Source organism: Lepidothrix coronata, unplaced genomic scaffold (genome assembly GCF_001604755.1).
Source record: "Lepidothrix coronata isolate B3197 unplaced genomic scaffold, Lepidothrix_coronata-1.0 Scaffold90, whole genome shotgun sequence".
Lineage (NCBI taxonomy): Eukaryota > Metazoa > Chordata > Aves > Passeriformes > Pipridae > Lepidothrix > Lepidothrix coronata.
In genome coordinates this window covers 438,537-457,347 of record NW_016690270.1, presented here as the reverse complement: position 1 = coordinate 457,347, position 18,811 = coordinate 438,537, and the positions used below count along the sequence as shown (strand labels likewise).

Sequence of the window (18,811 nt, the reverse complement as noted above, 5' to 3'; positions counted from 1 at the left end):
CAGGACGCGGCGATCCTCTGGGACGTGGCAGAGCACGCCGGGGGCTTCCCCGGGGGCTTCCAGGTGCTGGCATCGCCCCAAGCGTGGCATGGGCTGTGTGACGATGGCAGTGGTGCAGCGAGTTGTGCCAGGGATCGCTGGAGCGTGGCTCGGGTGCTGTGTGCTGGTGAGCAGCTCTGCTTTGTCACCCCTCCTCGGGGTCTGCAGCTTTCTCCCGAGGGGCAGCACCGGTCTCTGCTCTCTGTGATCAGCGACAGGACCCGAGGGAACAGCCGAAGCTGTGTTAGGGGACGGTTAGGCTGGATATTAGAAAAAGAATTTTCCCCCAGAGGTTGGTTGGGCACTGACCAGGCTCCCCAGGTCAGTGGTCACAGCACCAAGGCTGCCAGAGCTCAAGAAGTGTTTGGACAGTGCTCTCAGGCACGTGGTGAGATTGTTGGGGTGTCCTGTGCAGAGACAGGAATTGGACTCACTGATCCCTGTGGGTCCCTTCCAACTCAGGATACTCCGTGATTTTATGATCCTGGGATCCAGTCCAACCTGCCTGGTCAAGCAGGGTCCCCATGGCATGTTGGAGCATTGCTTCCCCCAACAGGCACAACACTCCCCACTGCAGGATGGGGGACCCAAGCCCTTTAGGGCTGGAGAGGGGGTGCAGCACAGGATAATGCATCCCCCAACTCCTGAGCCCATGGTGGATCGTGGGTGGCACACAGGGTCCCCCACTGCCCAGGCACAGCCCACCATGGGGTCTGTGTTTTGGGTGACATCCAGGGTGTCCAGGGCAGCACAGCTCTGTGGAGCACAGAGTGGGTGGTACTGGATGCCATCCCTGTGGGCATTGCCCATCCTTGGAAGTGTGCCGTGGGATTCACCACTCCCACCATCCATGAACTCAGACACATGGTGGCCACACCACACTAATCCACTGTCCCCAGGTAAAGTAGGGGGTGCCCAGCCTCCAGCTCAAGCTAAGGCCAAACACCAGCAAAAGAATTGCAGAAAATGAAGTAGTACAACCCCTGATTTCTTGCAGATCAGGGCCAACAACAACCTGTAGTTTAAAAGACTGAAAAAGGATGTAAATGCTGAATTTTGAAACACCTTCCAGACGTGGAGCTCTCACCTTCAGAGTTCCCAGCCATCATGTTGCTGTGCCATGGCCCTCCCCAGCACACTCCCTGCAGGGCAGGCCCATTTGTGCAAGTACCTGACGTTTGCAAGTTTCTTATGATTATTTTTAAATGCCTTATAAAACATCAAGTTTCGTGGAATGTCAGCCCTGTAAAGCACTGCCCATAGCAACTCATTCATAGGTATCAATTAATGGCCTTTAATTGGTTAAAGTCAGCCATGGTTTCTGCTGATTCCACAGCTGTGTTAAGTCATCAATGAAGTCTTTAAAGCACTGCAAATATGGTTTAACATCCACACAATGACCCATGTCTGTGAGACAAGTCTCGCTGACACAGCACCCAGCGATGATCTGGGATGGAAAGGAAGAGGCTTTGGCTGCTGTCTGGAAGTAGCATTTTACTGGCACTTAGTGGAAGGAAAAGAAGCTTCCTGGTGATGTCTGAATCACTGTGTTTGCATGTGCTCTCATGCCTCAGTTTCAGTGCAAGGCCTAAGTGTAAACTCTTGCAGCCACCACTGGCGGAGCACGGAGGTGTTGAGTCATAACAGGAGCTGGGACCTGCCCTCTGCCCAGCACTGGATCCATAAGGTACATGACTGGTAGAGGTGGTGCCTGCCCTGACGTGGTGCTGAGCACCAAAGCTGCAGTGATGCTGCAGAGGTGGCTCTGGCAGTCCCAGGCCAAGACATGGCACAGATCTAGGGAGCTTTGGAGCACTGAGGGAATTGGTCCCCAGTTGCACAGATCCTGACCCATCTCCCCTCCCGAAGGCACTCGGAGACCAGACTCACCCCAGTTTAGCTGCAGCAAACAGTGAGCTGTGAGAAAAGAGCCAGAGCCTTTAGCATCATCTCTCTTGGTATCACCTCTGACAAACTCCTCAGAGCCAGGTCTCAGAGCCCACGTTCGCAGTTCCGAGGCCAAGTATCACCAGAGCATTCCTGCCTCTGCTGCTGCCTGACACAGCCCTGCTACCCAGAGAGGAAGGGGCTGGGAGCTCCCTTGCATACACACACATGTGCAGAGTCCCAGACACATGTGCACAAACACAGTCACAGGTACCTCCGTGCACACCCACACAGAGCTCCCAGTGCCAGACACCTCCAGAGGAAGGTGGAACAGCAGTGGTGGGCACAGGGCAGTTGTGCCCCTGGCACCCCCAAAGCACTGCTGGTGGGTGGGCTGTCCCAGGACAGGGGTGCCCAGGGACAGGGGATGCCTTTTAGGGTGTCATTCATTTACAGTCACCTGAGTCCGTGCTGGGCAGGGGAAGCTGAGGGCTTGGGAGCTGTGCTGAGCTGGCCCAGGGGAGCACTGGGCAAGATGTGTCAGAGATGCAGATAGGGGAGGCTGGTATGGAGGGGATGTGGATGCAATGCTGAGTTTCAGTTTTATTCCCTCTGATCCTCTCAGGTTCCAAGTCTGTTGATGGCCAAAGACCCTCCATGAGTACATTTAATGAAGGATGTGATTTGGTTCACAAGGCGCTGTCACCTCTGCTAAGGGCAATGTCCTGCATGCTGTGCTCTGCCTCCATGAACCCCCACACAGTGTGTGCCCTGTTCCACATGAGCTCCAGTTTGGGTCTGTTGGAATCTGAAAGAGATGGAAATGCCCAGGTGTGAACTCTCAGGCTTTGCCTTTAGACCTGACATGACCCAAGCCTGGAAAAATCCTCATTACCCCAACAAGTCCCTTTGTATTTCCCATGGGAAATAAATACACAAGAAGCTGGGCTGCTGCAGATGACTGAAGTGCATCACCAGACACAGGAGTGCCTGACCCGTGCCCTGAGATGCCACCATACCTCCCTCATCCCTGCCTGCTCTCTGCTCATGTTGCTGCAGCCTGACCCTGCTGAGCAGCTCAGCACTTGCACAAACTAGAGAGAGGTTTTGTCCAGTTTGCCTGAGAGCCTGAGCCTTAAACAATAAACAGGGAAGGAGGGAAAAGCAGCAGAGGAAGGCAGTGCATCTCTTATCTCACAGCTCAGAGGTTACAACACCTGCTGGTGAGGTGGAAGATTCAAGTTCCTGTCCTTGTCTGATACAAGCAAGGCTTTGAGGTCTGGGTTTTAACCCTCGCTGAGCTGCAGCACTGAGTCCTGCCTTTGTGTGATGCTGGTTTACCAGAGAATCCCAGAATGGTTTGGGTCGGAAGGGACCTTAAAGTTCATCCAGTCCCACCCCCTGCTCTGGTCAGGAACACCTTCCACTACTCTGGGTTGCTCCAAGCCCTGTCCAACCTGGCCTTGGACACTTCCAGGGATGGGGCAGCCACAGCTTCTCTGGGCAACCTGTGCCAGGGCCTCCCCACCCTCACAGCCAAGAATTTCTTCCTAACATCCAACCTAAATCTCTCCTCTTTCAGTCCCAAGCTGTTCCCCCTTGTCCTGTCACTGTCTGCCCATGTAAAAAGTAGCTCTTCCTCTCTTTTATAAGCCCCCTTAAAGAATCAAAAGATCACAGCGAGGTCTCCCCTTTGTATCTCAGGTTTATAAAGCTACACAGCCATGTCAGACTGTGGCACAGGCAATACTGAAATGGCTTTGTGGCCCGTGCTCTCCTGGTTTCGGAAGCGCTGTGAGCCACTCACACCTTTTATCTGCACCTGTAAACAAACACAGTTGTGGCTTGGCAGAGTACCTCTGATATCGTGACAAAGAGGGAACACTTTGATCCGGGGAAACACTTTGATCTCTCACTGTGAATCAGATGCTGTTGATTAGCTGCAAAATTTCGGAGAGCAATTACCAGAAGTTTTCCTGTGGCGTGGCACTGCCTGTGCCACATGGCCTGCCCTGTATTAGCTGTGTGCCAGGCCACACCTCAAAAGAAAATTGACAGGACATGAAATTCAAGTGATATGAAATTTGATTGAATATAAAATTCAACTAAGTTATGCCATTCTTAAATTCTCAAATTTTTGGACCAATATATTCCGGAAAAAGAACATTTGGCTTTGAGAGGTTTTCTGCTTCAGGGTTTTCATCCAGGCCACTGTTTCAAGCACTTTGATGTGATTACAATCAGCAGCATCCTGGAAAAGACTAGGAAGCATTTCTGAGTGCTGGAAGAGGTGCTTAAAGGCCCTTGAGGAGGACAGGTCTCCTCCCTTGGGCTGAGCATCTCAGGGATCTCCCCATCACCTCCTGGCTGCCTAGAGCTCATCCTCCATTGCTGACAAGTCGAGTTGGCTGCACCAAGGTCTCCACAGGGAAGAAGGCACAGCATGGAGATCTCACCATTACTCCAGATCTTCCCACAGGATCCCTGGATACCATCAGCTCAAGACCTGCTGCCTCTCCACACGCATGGAGTAAATCAGGCACAGTAGGTCCAGACTCATCCCAGCTCCCAGTGACTCTTAGCAGATGGCCTGATTTCAATTCCAGGTCTCTCCTGGCAGTGGGTAGAGATAAATATCTCCAGAGCGTGGTTCAGTGTTGTGTGACGTGGCAGGGCAGAACCAGGATGGGGTCCTGGCTGGAAGGAGCACACCGAGGTAGGATGAGAACCACCTCTGGTTATTTGCCCGATGGGGCAATTAGCTCTGTATGTTCCTAAGCCCTGTGATTAACTGCAGCCATCCAAACACCTTCATTGGGAAGGATGAGCAACTGAAAGATTCTGGAAATTGTTGGCATTTCTTGGCGGCTGCAGAAAGATCCCAATTGCAGCTCGAAGGTCCTTGGGCTACGGGCAGGACAACCTACAGATAAACAACTCGGAAGGAAGAACTTCTCTTTTAGGAAGAAGGAAAAGTGATGCTAAAGTCCCCAGAGCTTCTGCCCACCAACCAGGTGAGGAACCAACTGGGAGGGATCATTGTCTGCTCCAAGTCCCAGCTGTGGGTGGCTCCACGCAGGTGGGATACAACATAAATACCATCCCGGATGGTTCATGAAGAATCAGGCCCTCAGAGGCACAAAACTCCTCCACAGATTCCAGACCCCAGTGTCCTGAGATGGATATTTTGGCCATCTGGCCCTGTGCTCTATGGAAAAGCATCTGGCCCAGAAGATCTGCCTCAAGATATGAGGGTTACAGCTACAGAGAAGTTCCTCTGAGGCACCTGAATCTTCAGTGGAAGTCGCAGCTTTGAACTGGGCTTTCTAACACTGCAGACACCAGAGAGGAGCAGCAAGTTCTTCATGGCAGGGTCCTCAGCAGCCTGCACATTGGGTGGGATGGATGCCCATGCTCCAGCCACGAGGTTCTGCGTTGAAATACAGCCCCCTTGGGACTGAGGTGTTGTGAGATGGGGCCTGGCATCCCTGAAGGGTGTCCTGGAATTTGGTGTCTCCCTTGGAGAGGCACCTGCCCTCGAAGAAGCCCCATGGCTGCATTTCCTCCCTAGCAGTCCCATTTCCTCCCCAGCAGTCCCATTTCCTCCCCAGCAGTCCCCCACAACCTGAAATTTGCTGAGGATCTGGGAAAACTGGGTTTAATATGGGCTGTCATTCAGAGGTTCTTCCTCAGAGGCAGTCCAGGGATGTTTCCTGCTGGAAATGCAAGCAGTTAGGCAGGAGTGTTCCAGACAAAATTACTGGCCTGAAATCTCTAAATTCTTCTGAAGGGCTGGGTCTCTGACTTCATTTGCCCATAGAAAAAATCCCGATGTTCCCATCTCTATTTTTCCCAAGTAAATGTGACCTACATTCCCCAAAAGAAAGGACCTGCAAGAGAAGTAACATTCTTGTGGAAGCTCAAGAATTTGCCCAAAGCAAGGAACAAGAGAGCTGGGACTTCAACACAGCTCCTCAAGCTGCAGACACAGCTCCAAGGCCAGGTTCACAGCACCCATGGTTATGGTAAAGGAAAGTTAATCCTCCACTAAAGGACACTGGTAAAGTGTTTTCATTCTGAATTAATGGATTTGGGAAAAGGCTGTTTGCAAACAAAGCCTTCCCATGTGGGGCGGGATGAGCTTTGTGGAGCTGTGCAGGGACTGTTAATTCAGCAGTTTCATCTTGCCTGCAAATTAAAAGAAGGAAGCCACACAGTTGGTTTTGGGGCATTCCTGTCAAGGTGTTGCTCTTTTGAAATTGGTGGGGCTTCTCCTGGGCTGGGTCCATCCGTCTGTGCTGCTCATCCCCCTGGAACGTGGATTGGGGCGACCAGTTGGGCCAGTAAACAGACCTTCCTCCAAAATGAGTTTTTACTGAAAACTTGCAAAGAGCTGTTGCAAGCAGATTGACTCACATGGTTTCTCAGCTCTTAGTCATGAGCTTCTGCTCTGGACAGTTAATTACTTTGTTCTTGTGGAGCTCTTTGAAGATGCAAAGCAGGCTGGGAAAGTGAAATGTTATTAGCTCATTACCTGCAATCTTTTTTTTTTTTTTTTTTGTGTCACAGAGCAGTGAAGTCCAGGCTCAGCCTAAGATGCTTCACAGCACTAAAAACCCAACTGTCCACATGCCCAGCTCTGTGCCAAGGCTCAGTGACTCTTTAGACTAAAGCTCCCCAACAGCAGCCAGGCAGAACAGGATGGTTTAGCATCACTGCCCGGGTACTCAGCAGCAACTCTAGGATTTAGCCTTACCCTGACAGAACTATTGAAAATTTGGAATTTGGATGATTAATTTCAACCTTCTTCCTACTCGTTTTCACTTGGATGCAAAAAGGGAGAATGAAGCTAGTAGATTTTTTTCATAATTTATACCCTGATGTGCTGATGGCAGAGGGTATTTGGGGTCAAGTTCAGCGTCTGAGAAGTTAAATCTTTACAGAGGAGTAAAATTAAGCAGCTCAGAAAATTATAAACGAGATGAATTAGCAGTCTGCACAAAGCAGCTCGTGTGTGTGCTGACATTCGAAGAGAAGAAGCAATATTAACAGTATTATTGTTGTGTCTGCAAAGGGAAGCTGTGGAGTGCAGCAGCTCCAGCAGCTCCATCTGCATAGCTGGTCACTAATGGTGCATCAGGAAATTTGGTAATCTCACCACAGGCACTTCCAGAGCCAGGGGGATGTGGGGCTGCTGGAAGGAAATGTGTCCTCACAACCGGGAGCTTCAACTCTTCTCACCCAGTTTCAACCGCCTCCCATGCAAAACTGGGCCTCTTGTTGAATTCTAGACCACCCCTGAGCATAATATCCACCTGTTTCTTAGGGAAAGATGGCATGTGGGCTGCCCTGGTCAGCCTGCAGACCTCCAGCTTGAGCCTCCAGCTTGACCTGAACGTGCTCCAGCAAAGCCACAAGCACTAATTCTGTGGGAAAAGGCCGGGCTGAGCCATGAGCATCATCCTTCAGGCACGTGGAAGTACCTGAACACACACACACACACAGAGGGGAGAGAAGATCTTCCATGACACAAATGTAAATTAAATACCTAACTGCTTCTGCTGGGTGCTCACTTCCAGACTGCAGGTTTCACCTGATAACATCTCCCCACCCTGACCAACCAGACTTCCAGTGCTCACCTTCTCCAAGAGTCTGTGTTATGAGTTGTGTTTCCTTGTGTTGCTGGAGGAGACTGAGGGGAGACCTCAGTGCAGGTACAACTTCCTCGGGAGGGGCAGAGGAGGGACAGGCCCTGAGCTCTGCTCTGGGGGGACCAGGGACAGGACCCAGGGAATGGCTGGAGCTGTGTCAGGGCAGGGTCAGGTTGGATCTCAGCAAAAGGTTCTTCCCCCAGAGGCTGGTTGGGCACCAAATAGGCTGCCAGAGCTCAAGGGGTGTTTGGATGATCCTCTGAGGCACAGGGGGTGACTCTTGGGGCTGGGCCTGTGCAGGGCTGAGGGTTGGACTGATGATCCTTGTGGGTCCCTTCCAACTCAGCATATCCTGGGATTCTGTGACACAAATGATGAATTCATATTATTCCTTGATACCATAATGAATTCATGGTATTCCTTGTTTGGGGAATAAGATGTCTCATTTTCCTTGCCTTTTGTGGCTACTGGCACCATTTATACAATTTCCAGCTCTCATTTCACTGCTGGGTCACAGCACCACCAAAAAAGGCGAGGCTGCACAAACAGATGAAGCTTCCTTTGCCACCCAACCCTTCTCTACCTTGCTGTATGTCTGACCAGAGACAGTGAAAGCAGCCACAAATTGCAAAGAAAATCCAGTTAGAAGGGTTTCCATCCAAAGATGAGCACAATAAACCACACTCAGAACATGAGTCACAGCACCCAGCTATTTACAGTGAAGTCCTCTTAATCCTCTCCATAAAGATACATTACCCTCCAGCACATGGGCGGTGCTGAGCATGTCAAGCTCTTCTCTGAAGGCTTTTGCCTGCAAATAAAAGAAAGCAAATGTCCTGGGTAGCTTAATGACTCCAGGAAGAGGGGTTTTCGGAGAAGTGGTGATGTCAAGACAAAGGTTGGCAGCTCTGTACTGGTGGGTGCCCCTCAGGCACAGCAAGAAGCTGCAGGAGCATTGCAAAGCTGCTGTGGTTTCACCTTCTTTGTTGGTCTGACACCAGTTTCATGCTATGTCAGAAGGACATGAGATGTGTTGTTTGCTATCCCGTTCTGCCAGGGTAGAGCTGCTCTGACATCCTGGGAAGGAGATTGTTCAACACGGCGTTAGAATGGGTGTTGCTGTGTCTGTGCTCTCCCAAGAGATGAAGGGTGAGGCCCAGGCCACCCAGCTACACCTGAGCACCACCTGTCTTAATCTGCACTTCCTTAATCAGCAGTGGAGGTAGAAAACTATTAATTTTCCCCTCTTTCCACCTTTGCTTGATGATGGGGTGAACCTCGTGCTGGGCAGACTATTCCTTTCCACTAGCCAGGCAGGGAACCCAGAGCAACTATCTTAGACTTCAGTCTCTGATTTTAAGCTGCCCAAGTGAAAATCAATTGATTCTTAGAGATTCCTTCTAACAGGGAAGGCCAGGGAGGTAGGAAAAGCTTTTTAGATGCGGTTATTTAGCTCAGTTTATGGAGAGCTGGTATTGGCAGCGAGGAAGTTGTTCTGCCAGTCCTGCAAAGCCCTGCAGATGGGAAGGCAGGTACTTGTGTGCAAATGCCCATGGCCAGAGGGGAGGGGGTGGTAGATCCTTTCCCTCCACACAGCTGCCCTGCACTGCACCACCACTGCTACCACTGCTGGCAGATTTATTATGCTTGGAGATCCCCAAGACAGCTTTAAAAACAGAATCATAGACTGGCTTGGGTTGGAAGGGACCTTTAAGATCAACCAGTTCCAACCCCCTGCCATGGGCAGGGACACCTTCCAGCAGACCAGGTTGCTCCAGGCAGGTATCTGGGGGTATCACAGAGCACCTGAAGTTACATGAGAAGTTTTCTGCCAGGATTTTTGGGAAGGACAATGAGCTCTCAGGGATGCTTGAGCTGCTCAGGACCCAGGCAGGCATCCCATGCTAATGGCCCAGGACGCTCTCAAAACCAGCAGAAGGGCCAAAATATGCACCTGTAAGTGAGATAAACTCACTCCTCGCTGAGCTAAAATGTTGAAGGAGAAGATGAGGAGGTAGAGAGACCACGAAGGATGGAGCCTTAGACAAAGACCATCATGGTGGCAGCACTGGTGTCTCTCTTGCACCCTGCTTCTCTGCCTTCTGTGGTCCCAGAGGAGGGTGACAGGGTGGTGGCAACTGTCTGGACAGTGGAACCTCACGCTCCTGGTCATCCTGGGAAGGAGGAGCAGCCCAGAGGCACATCCACAAACATGGACAGAAATAGCTGCAGTGCTCTCGCATGGGGATTGTCCCTGCAGCATCTTCCCAAATGAAACCTGAAGACACCAACTATTTTGGCCTGGCTCCTCCTCAAGGTTTGGCTTCAGGTTGTGCCACACTGGTGCTCCTGTGGTGAGCAGTCCAGCTTTGCACTGGAGGGCATGGAGGTGCTGCCCTTGAACCACTCCCAGGAAGGCTGCATTCCCCTTTGGATAGTTTATGGAAGGTGCCTGTGGCTCTGCTGCTGCCAGATCACACTCATAATTCCATCCTTGGCATCGAGAATATATTCCCACATCCCATGCTCTTGGCTCTTTCAGCACTGGGCTCTGTTTGACCCATCCCAGGGCAATGCCAAGCAGTCAGCTCCCAGCCCATGAGTATTCTCATGCTCATCCCATCCCTTTCCTGCCTGCTGGAGCCCTGACAGTCACTGTCAGTCTGTCCCTGTCTCAATTGTTGGAGGAAAAGCTCCTCCATCCACCCTCCTCACCCACCATCTGCCCCGTTGGCTAATCTGGGGCACAGCCTCATCCCTGGTTTAACTGCAGTGCCTGGGGATGGGTCTGGGGGCCCCGTGGGTAGGAACCACCCTCTCATGTTCTGCCTTTCTCTGGATGCCTCTCCACGGGCTCTGGTTCCTCCTGTTGCCAGCAAGGTGGGGCTCTGACTCACCTGCAGCTGGGTCTGGCCGTGCGCAGGACGTGCCGCGGCTCCGCTGCTGTTCCCACGGTGGCTGAGCCCTGCAGTGATGTTGCTGCTTCACCCAGGAGCCTGTGGCTGGAAGGCTTCAGGGGCAGGAAGGCCATGGGTGTGGAATTTGCTCCGTGTACCAAGGGAGTCATCACTTCCAACGGCATAAACACTCCTGGAGCCATCTCCTCCTTCTCCCCTTTCTCCCAGCTCCTTAACCTCTCTCCTTTGGTGCATCCTGCAGGAAATAATTCCTATGTTGCTTCTGGGCTACCCTTGGGGAAAAAAAAAAAGTATTTGGGATAGGCACAGCCAGTTTCTCATTGCACAGACAAGAATGAGAGAAACCATTTAGGAGATGTGCTGCTGCCTGGGAAATCCAGAGTCTGGCTGAAATCCTGCCAATGACCCTGCCCCGATCCTTTCCAAAGTCTTCCCCCCTCCTGAATGTGTCTCCTCCCACGAAAAGAAACAAGAATCAGTTTTCATCCTGGGTAAAACATGCTAAAGAAAAGCTAAGGGTGGAACTCAAAGGCGGAACTCAGATAATCTCCAATTTTTTCCTTTACATTTTTTGAACAATTCTTTCAGCCCTGCTGACGTGAGATGATTTTCCTGTTCTGCCAGGAGAGACCCTTGCTGACTGAAGCAGGAGTTACCTGTACTGTGAGATAAAGAAGCTTCCTGGGGAAAGAATAGAAAACATAAGGAAGAAAGCAATAAGATGCACAAAGCAAATCTCTGGTACCCTTCATTGTACAGCACAGTCTGGGGCATCTCCCAGACTGAAACTTGGCCTCAGGACCCAAAAGCAGTTACAGTTATTGCCTGAGCTCAGATCTGTTGGGAAAGATCCTGCAGTGCACTTGTAAGGCTTTTTGTGCAGAGAAGTGCCAGGGAAAGGCAGAAGGAACTCTTGTTCTCAGGGAAACTATTTGGGTTTTGCAGTGCCAGGAATTTCCAACAGATTTATGACCTTCGAAAATTTCTACCTGCTCTTTTTCCCTTGGGAAGCGAGACACGTGTCTGCAATGAGGGGGTTATTCACTGCTGCCCAGGCTGGGGGTATTTTGGCCGTTTTTCTCCTCATTTGCAGAAGTGCAGCCAAGGCAGGTCTCCTGCAGGCTCTGTACCCACGTATGACAGTGTCAAGGTCTGGAGAAGCAGAAGCAGTGCTCAGATCTGGCCATCTCTCAGCTTTGGGACACCTGAGATCTCATCCAAGACCTGAAATATTGACCAAAGCATTAACTGGGACCAGATCTGCTACCTAAAAATGACTGTCAGCAATCCCACTCTCCCAATGACACTCCCTAGCACCCTGCAAAGTTTCCTGCAGTGCTCTTCCTTGTGCTGAAACTCTTTCTTGGTCATCAGCTGGGATGAGGAGGCTGGGAACACCAGGGATCTCATTTCTGCAGCAGGGATCTCATTTCTACAGCAGGGATCTCATTCCTGTCACCACGGAGGGCGGTGCAGGAGGGGGGCAGCAGGGAGGGAATGACATGAAAAAATCTTGTCAAAGCCTTTTCTGCATGAAATTATCAAGTTGCAGAGAGCTGTGATGGGAGTTGGAGCTAAAGAAGCACTCGTGGGGCTCAGCTGGGGCTCAGCAGTGGGTGCCACATCCTGACAAACTGCACACAGTTTACTTTTCTGGGAAATGTTGCTCTGGTTGTCACTAATGGAGAGGATGCTGTCAAGGCTCAGGTAGAGCTGCAACGTTTTCCTGCATCCCAGCAGTGCAAAGTGGACACCCCCTGGTGTTGGATGAAAGGGATATGGTCCTGCTCTTGGGATGCCTTATGGGTGTCCCTCAAAAGGCTTTCCTGAGACAAAGCCAAGCTTAGAAAGCACCAAGAAAGGGGCCAAGTCCAAGCTTGGATATGTAACAACTTCCCTGCTCGGGGAGATTCAATCTGCAAGGATTGTAACTGTGGGGAAGATAAAAACGAGGGTTGTATGATAGAGGAGCACAAAGCCCTGCACATTCCAGGGCAGGTAACGAGGGAATGAGTCACTGTGCCTCACACAGGACTCATCCTGACCAGGCCCCTGGGGCAGAGGTGCCCTGGGGTGTGGGTTCATGAGGGCTGGGGCAGCTCTGGGCTGTGGGTGCCATGTACATCACAGAATCCCAGAATCCCAGAGTATGCTGAGTTGGAAGGGACCCACAAGGATAATCGAGTCCAACCCTCAGCCCTGCACAGGCCCATCCCCAAGAGTCACCCCCTGTGCCTCAGAGGATCACCCAAACACCCCTTGAGCTCTGGCAGCCTTGGGGCTGTGCCCATTGCCCTGGGGAGCCTGGGCAGTGCCCAACCACCCTCTGGGGGAAGAACCTTTTGCTGAGATCCAACCTGAGCCTGCCCTGACACAGCTCCAGCCATTCCCTGGGTGCTGTCCCTGGTCCCCCAGAGCAGAGGTCAGGGCCTGCCCCTCCTCTGCCCCTCCCGAGGAAGTTGTACCTGCAGTGAGGTCTCCCCTGTCTCCTCTGCTCCAGCTGAACACACCAAGTGTTCTCAGCCCGTCAAGGCCCTGCACCATCTTCGTTGCCCTCCTTTGGACACTCTCTAAATGCCAGAGCTCTTGTGCACATGCCTTGCTGTTTGGGGCAGGGCTGTCTGGGCTGGGCTGCCACGTGTCTCCCAGCAGTGCCCGTGTGGGATCGTGGCACTCCCACGTTGTCTGGGATGCCACAGTGGTGCCTCTGTTTGGGGTGATCCCACCCAGCACGTGGGAACCCTCTATCTCAGGATAGAGGGACTTGGTTGAGCGAAATATGTCCCAGCAGGGCCTTTGTGTGTCCCACTGGGAGATGTTGGTACTGTGGGGTTGTTGGTGCTGTTGTGGTGTGTGGCTCGGGATTGGTGTTTCCTACGAACGCCCCTCAGTGCAACGTGATCTCTGTGTCGTGAAACTGGGAACTGCTCTTGGCTGAGAAGTGGTGATCCTCTGGGATGTGGCCCGGGGAAGGCAGGAATTTCTGAGCATGGCTGGGATCTGTGGTGAAGGTATCCCATGAGCATGAAAATGGAGAGTGGGGTCTGCTCTGAAATCTGCTTTATCACGGGCAGGGATAAAGGACTCAAAAGTTGTACTGTGGGATGGGAGAGGGGCCACGCTGGGACTGTTTGCCTGGTAGGATAAGGCTTTGCTGGTGGAGTCCTGTGCATTACTTGAGATCCCATGAGCTGTAGGACCTGTAAGCTTTCCAAGGACCTAGTGCTTGCCCTGTTTGGGACAAGGAGTGCTCTGGGGATATTCTGCACCCTGCAACATCCATTGTCTTCCCTTGAATCCTGCTGCAACACCAATCCCATTTGAGCTAAGTCGGTGCACCCACGACTGTCTGACCCAGGCTCTAGAAGTGATCCATTTTTCCTCACACTTGAATCACACGAGGAGCACCTTGGTTGACTTTTCCTTGCAACCTGTCCTGTGGTCTTTGTGTGTGTCTGCAGACCACCTTGTCCAAAAATGGGCTTTTCTTATGCATTCAAAATAAAAAGACATACTGATTTCTTGGTATTCATTTTTCCATGCTTTAAATAGATTCATAGATTCATAGAATCATAGAACAGCCTGGGTTGGAAGGGACCTTAAAGATCAGCTTTGCCATGGGCAGGGACACCTTCCACTGTCCCAGGTTGCTCCAATCCCCTTCCCACCTGGCCTTGGACACTTCCAGGGATGGAGCAGCCGCAGCTTCTCTGGGCAACCTGTGCCAGGGCCTCACCACTCACGAAGTAAAAGCTTTTTTCCTAATTCCCAATCTTAATCTACACTCTGTCAGTGTGAAGCCATTCCCCCTTGTCCTGTCACTCCAGGCTCTTGTAAACAGTCTCTCTCCATCTTGTCAGCTCCCTTCAGGTACTGGAAGGCTGCAGTTGGGTCACCCCGAAGCTTCTCTTCTCTAGGCTGAACAATCTTCATTCCCTCAGCCTTTCCTTACAGCAGAGGTGCTCCCTCTGGGGGCTTCTCCCTGCAACAAGCTTTGGATTCTTACAGCAGGGACACAAATGATGTTATACATAATGGATTTTTTTGGGGGATTGAAGTGATGGTCATAAAAGTTCATGGGAGAGAAACCCAGTGAGGATGAAATCATAGAATCTCAGAAGACCCTGACCTGGAACAGACCCACAAGGATCATCCAGTCCAACTCCTGGCCCTGCACAGACACACAGACACAGAGAACAATCTCACCCTGTCCTGAGAGCGTTGTCCAAATGCTCCTTGAGCTCTGGTAGCCTTGAGGCTGTGACCATTGACCTGGGGAGCCTGTTCCAGTGTCAGGCTGGAGGAAATGGGATTTCCAGCTTCCTTACTCATATTGGATAAGGCAGAGCAGTCCAGACTACTCACTGCTGCAGGATAACAGGTTTTTTCAGACCTTTCAACCAGATGCTTAATTCTTTCCTAACATTGGCAAGGCAACCAAAATAAAACCATCCAAAATGGGAAGCTTGAAGAAATTCCAGCAATTTTTATTGATTTTAGCTTTTCCAATGAAGCAAATACATACAGTACAGCCAAAACAAAACTCTGATATATTATTCTCACATACCTCTATCTTACAGAATACACTGTATAGCTATGGACCTGTAGGCTGAGTTGGTCTCAAACTGGTGTGTGTTCAGAGAGGAAGAAAACTGCCTACTGCCTTCTACTCGTCCATGAGGCTTCTGAAATGCTGGGGTGGGTTGGATTGTGCAGACACAAAACAGACAAAGCATTTATCAGAAATTAGACCAAAAAAGCTCTGTTACGCCCAGGACAAACAAGTGTGGTATTTATATACATGGTTGTGTGTCCTGTGCACAAATCAGGCCCCAACTGCTCTTATTTCTGCTGCTGGCAGAGCTAATGGTGCTGCTGGTTGTGGTCCTTCCCTCCTCAGAAATTCTCCATCTCTACATCCCAGAGCATGTGCCTCAGACCTGCTGGTGTCCCTGTCATTGGGGGTGTGCCCCACCTTGGCTCTTAAAGAAGCAAGAAACAGCAAGCCAGCTCATCAAAGAGGATGTCACAGTTAAAAATATGCCTTTAAGAAGGAATACCTCCCTGGAATGAAAAAAAAATAAATCTTAGAGGTGAAAACAGCATTAATTTATGATGGAAGGAACTCCACTGAGCTCCCAGAAGTGCTGGTTATGAACTTCCAGTAAGTCTGATTTTCTTTTCACTGACTTGGGTAGAGTCTGTAGTCCAGATTTTAAACAGAGAGACTGGGAAGAAAATAGAGTTGAGTATCCATTTCTAGAGAATTTTTTGGGGAAGAAATAGCTGCAAAGCAGCCCTGGGATTGCAGAGCAGTTACAGTTCATGCAGCCAACTGCTCTCTTGAGTTAGCTCTGTTTTGAGGTATGAAAGCAGTAAAAAACAGCATCATAAAAGTAATTCCATTGGAAGAAACCTCTCTGGTCTGCCCAGCTCAAGGGAGGGATAACGTCGAAGCCAGGTGAGATTGCTCAGGGCTGTGCCCAGTCACGTTTTGAAGATCTCTGAGGATGGAGACAGATTTTATTTCTATCATTTTATTAGCTTTGGGAAAACAACTGTAATAAGAACAACTGTAATAATTTTTCTTAAATAAAATTTATGTGAATGACGTATCTGTCTCTTGAAGTCTAAGACTTCCTAATGAAATCTCCAGTACTTGTAAATTTAATTGTGAGCTGATGATCATATAGCTACGGCTCCTTGTGCCTTATACAGTGATTCAGTAACTGCATCACGAGTGAAAGCAGCAGCAGTGTTTTAAAATAAAGCCTAAACAACAGCCAATTAGAAAGAATTTCCTCAAGATTCCATCGTTCCATTTTGTAGTCAGGTTCCCCCAATTAGTTTTACAGAGAAAACCATTAACTCCCAGGACTCCTGTTGAACATGTAATTACAGGAACAAATCTGAACGCAAAATTGCACCCAACATACTTTTACACCAAAACTGAAACAATCCTGGGGATGCTGCAACAACTTTTGGACATCTGGAGTCTTGGGTTCTGCCGAAAACATTTGGAACTGTGCATCTGGGAATACACATCCAGTGAGGGAACTGCTGGCAAGGGCCTGCCCAGGGGCTGGGGCTCCTGAGCTGCTATTTAAACGCTCCTGAAACTGTCCTACCAGATTCTCCTGGTTCTAACTCTCCACTTCAAAGGTGCTTTTTTCCCTTTCTCATTTGACTGCGAGCTCAGCGCAGAAAGCTCTCGACTGAACGTGGGTGAAGGCAGGCAAAGAGCTGCTGCTCATTAAAGTGCACTAGATTAAGCCACCCTTTGTAGTCCAAGAGGAAAACCAACTGGTAGATAGTCTCCCTCTGTGTACATGAGCTCCCTGTGCTCTAGAGGGGGGACCAACAAGTGCTCTGGAGCTGTGCCAGAGCAAATCCGAACCTCATGGATGGTTCTTCAGTTGGCACTAATCACCCCGTGGATGTGAACAGGGACAGGCTGATTCCCACTGATTTAGGAGTCTGACACCTGCAAAAACTGAGACCATTTTTCCATTTCTAGGCTAATAATCCATCCATCCCAAAGCACATCCTGAACCCCTGATGTTTGAAAAGTGGGGTCCTGAGCCCCTGCACAGTTTGAAGAATAACCATCACAATAACCACATGTGTGGGACAGCCAGCAAATGCATCTTCAGCTGGTCCTCTACCTGTGGATCTGAGCTGTGTTCCCTCCAGGGACACGTAGAGGATGTTTTTCTCCTGGAGGGACGACAGTCATAAGAACTGGGTTGCCCTAAAATGAACTCAGCAGTCCCCTATCACAGCCTCAGCATCACAGGGAGATTCATGCAATTAAAGATCCCAAGAAATAAAAATATTTCCAAACCTGACGTCACACAAATGCTTACATTCCTTTGCATATTAATACTACTTCTTTACATCGATCGTTAAAACCAAAATGTGATTAAAAATCCCTCATTTTTCATTCTCGTATGGCAGTCAGTGATCCTGGGGGAAAAACCACTTTGCCTGTCCTGCTCTGCTTCTCAAATGCCACGTTTGTCCAGGTACAGTCACGAGATGGAGTTGTTCTGGTGCTCAGAGTGGATCAGGACCCAGGAATACTCCTGCTCTGCAGATGTGTTGCAACTGTCCCCTCATATTCAGCTTCAGAGAAGGGTTACTGAGACCCGGGAGAGTATTTGCAGGTGTCAATTTGCTTCTTGAGACAAAGAGTTCACGTGACAGGAAAGAAAAATACTAAATAACTATCAGAGAAAAAAATGCTAAGCGGAGAAGAAACCCATGTTCATAAAGGTTCGGAATAACCAGCCTTGGAAAGAAGAGCATGGATGTGTGTGTGTCTGTTGATAACAGCCATGAGCAACGGGGGGAACTCGGCCTAAAACTGACTTTTTTTTTTATTTGTGGATAAAAATGGGTCGTGACAGATTTGTAGTGTGGCAGTATTTGGTGCATGGATTGGGTGGAGTTGGAATAAAAGTCTGCAAGGGGGTTAAACTGCACGATTTTGGGAGGAGGACAGGGGACTAAGCCTGTAGGAAGATCCTACTCACGGCATGTGCCCGTGTGCTGCCTGCACACACATGCACAGCACAGACTTACTCAGACACACTCTTGGCAAAAAAAATAATTATTGACCTCAAGAAAGTATATAAAAGTCCCTTCTCCCGCTAAAAAGAAGAAAATGCTTAAAAATATCAGTATCATCCACATGAAATCCACATGTTTAGTTTGCTTTACAGTTGAGTTAAACTCAGAAACATTCTACACCTTTAACTTCCTAAGTAATCGTGGAAGGGTTGTCTTCTTGGACATGAACCAATTCCAAATTCTGAAACGGAAAAAAAAAAACATACAAAGAAAACTGAAAACCCAGATAATTAAAGCATCCAAGAAATCGTTTCATTACATGAAACCCCAACTTTTAACCTTTTTTCTTAGCCTGTGCCCAGTTTCTTGGCTGCCCATAGCTTTGACCCTGGACTTTCATGCTCCTGAGAGTCTCAGTGGGAACAAACCCACAGAATCACAGAATGTGATGAGTTGGAAAGGACCCACAAGGATCATCGAGTGCAACTCTACATCCCAACAGAGCAAGAAGTGAAATCTGTACCTGGGCAGAGGGAAGAAATGGGCTTTGGCACCATTTTCTCTTACACCAGGACTGTGCTTAGCTTGTTCACAAGGAGCATGTTGGGGAAGGGAGCAAATAATTAATTCTTGGGTAATTTCATCCGCCACCATAGAGACATCCGGTATTAGCAGAGTGCTTAAAGCTTTTCTCTTCAGTGGGAATTATGAGTGAAAAGTGCCTTAGGGATTCAGTCCTCCTTT

General features: G+C 49.8%; 1 protein-coding gene across 1 annotated transcript in view; it reads right to left on the bottom strand.

The window, feature by feature from the left end:
• Positions 1–17,900: 17,900 nt before the first annotated feature.
• PKP1 (plakophilin 1) overlaps positions 17,901–18,811 on the bottom strand; it is a 47,207-nt gene continuing 46,296 nt past the window's right edge. The window contains exon 14 of the mRNA XM_017821300.1: positions 17,901–18,308. The gene's annotated coding sequence lies outside the window, so the exon portion shown is untranslated. The remainder of the gene's footprint in view (positions 18,309–18,811) is intronic.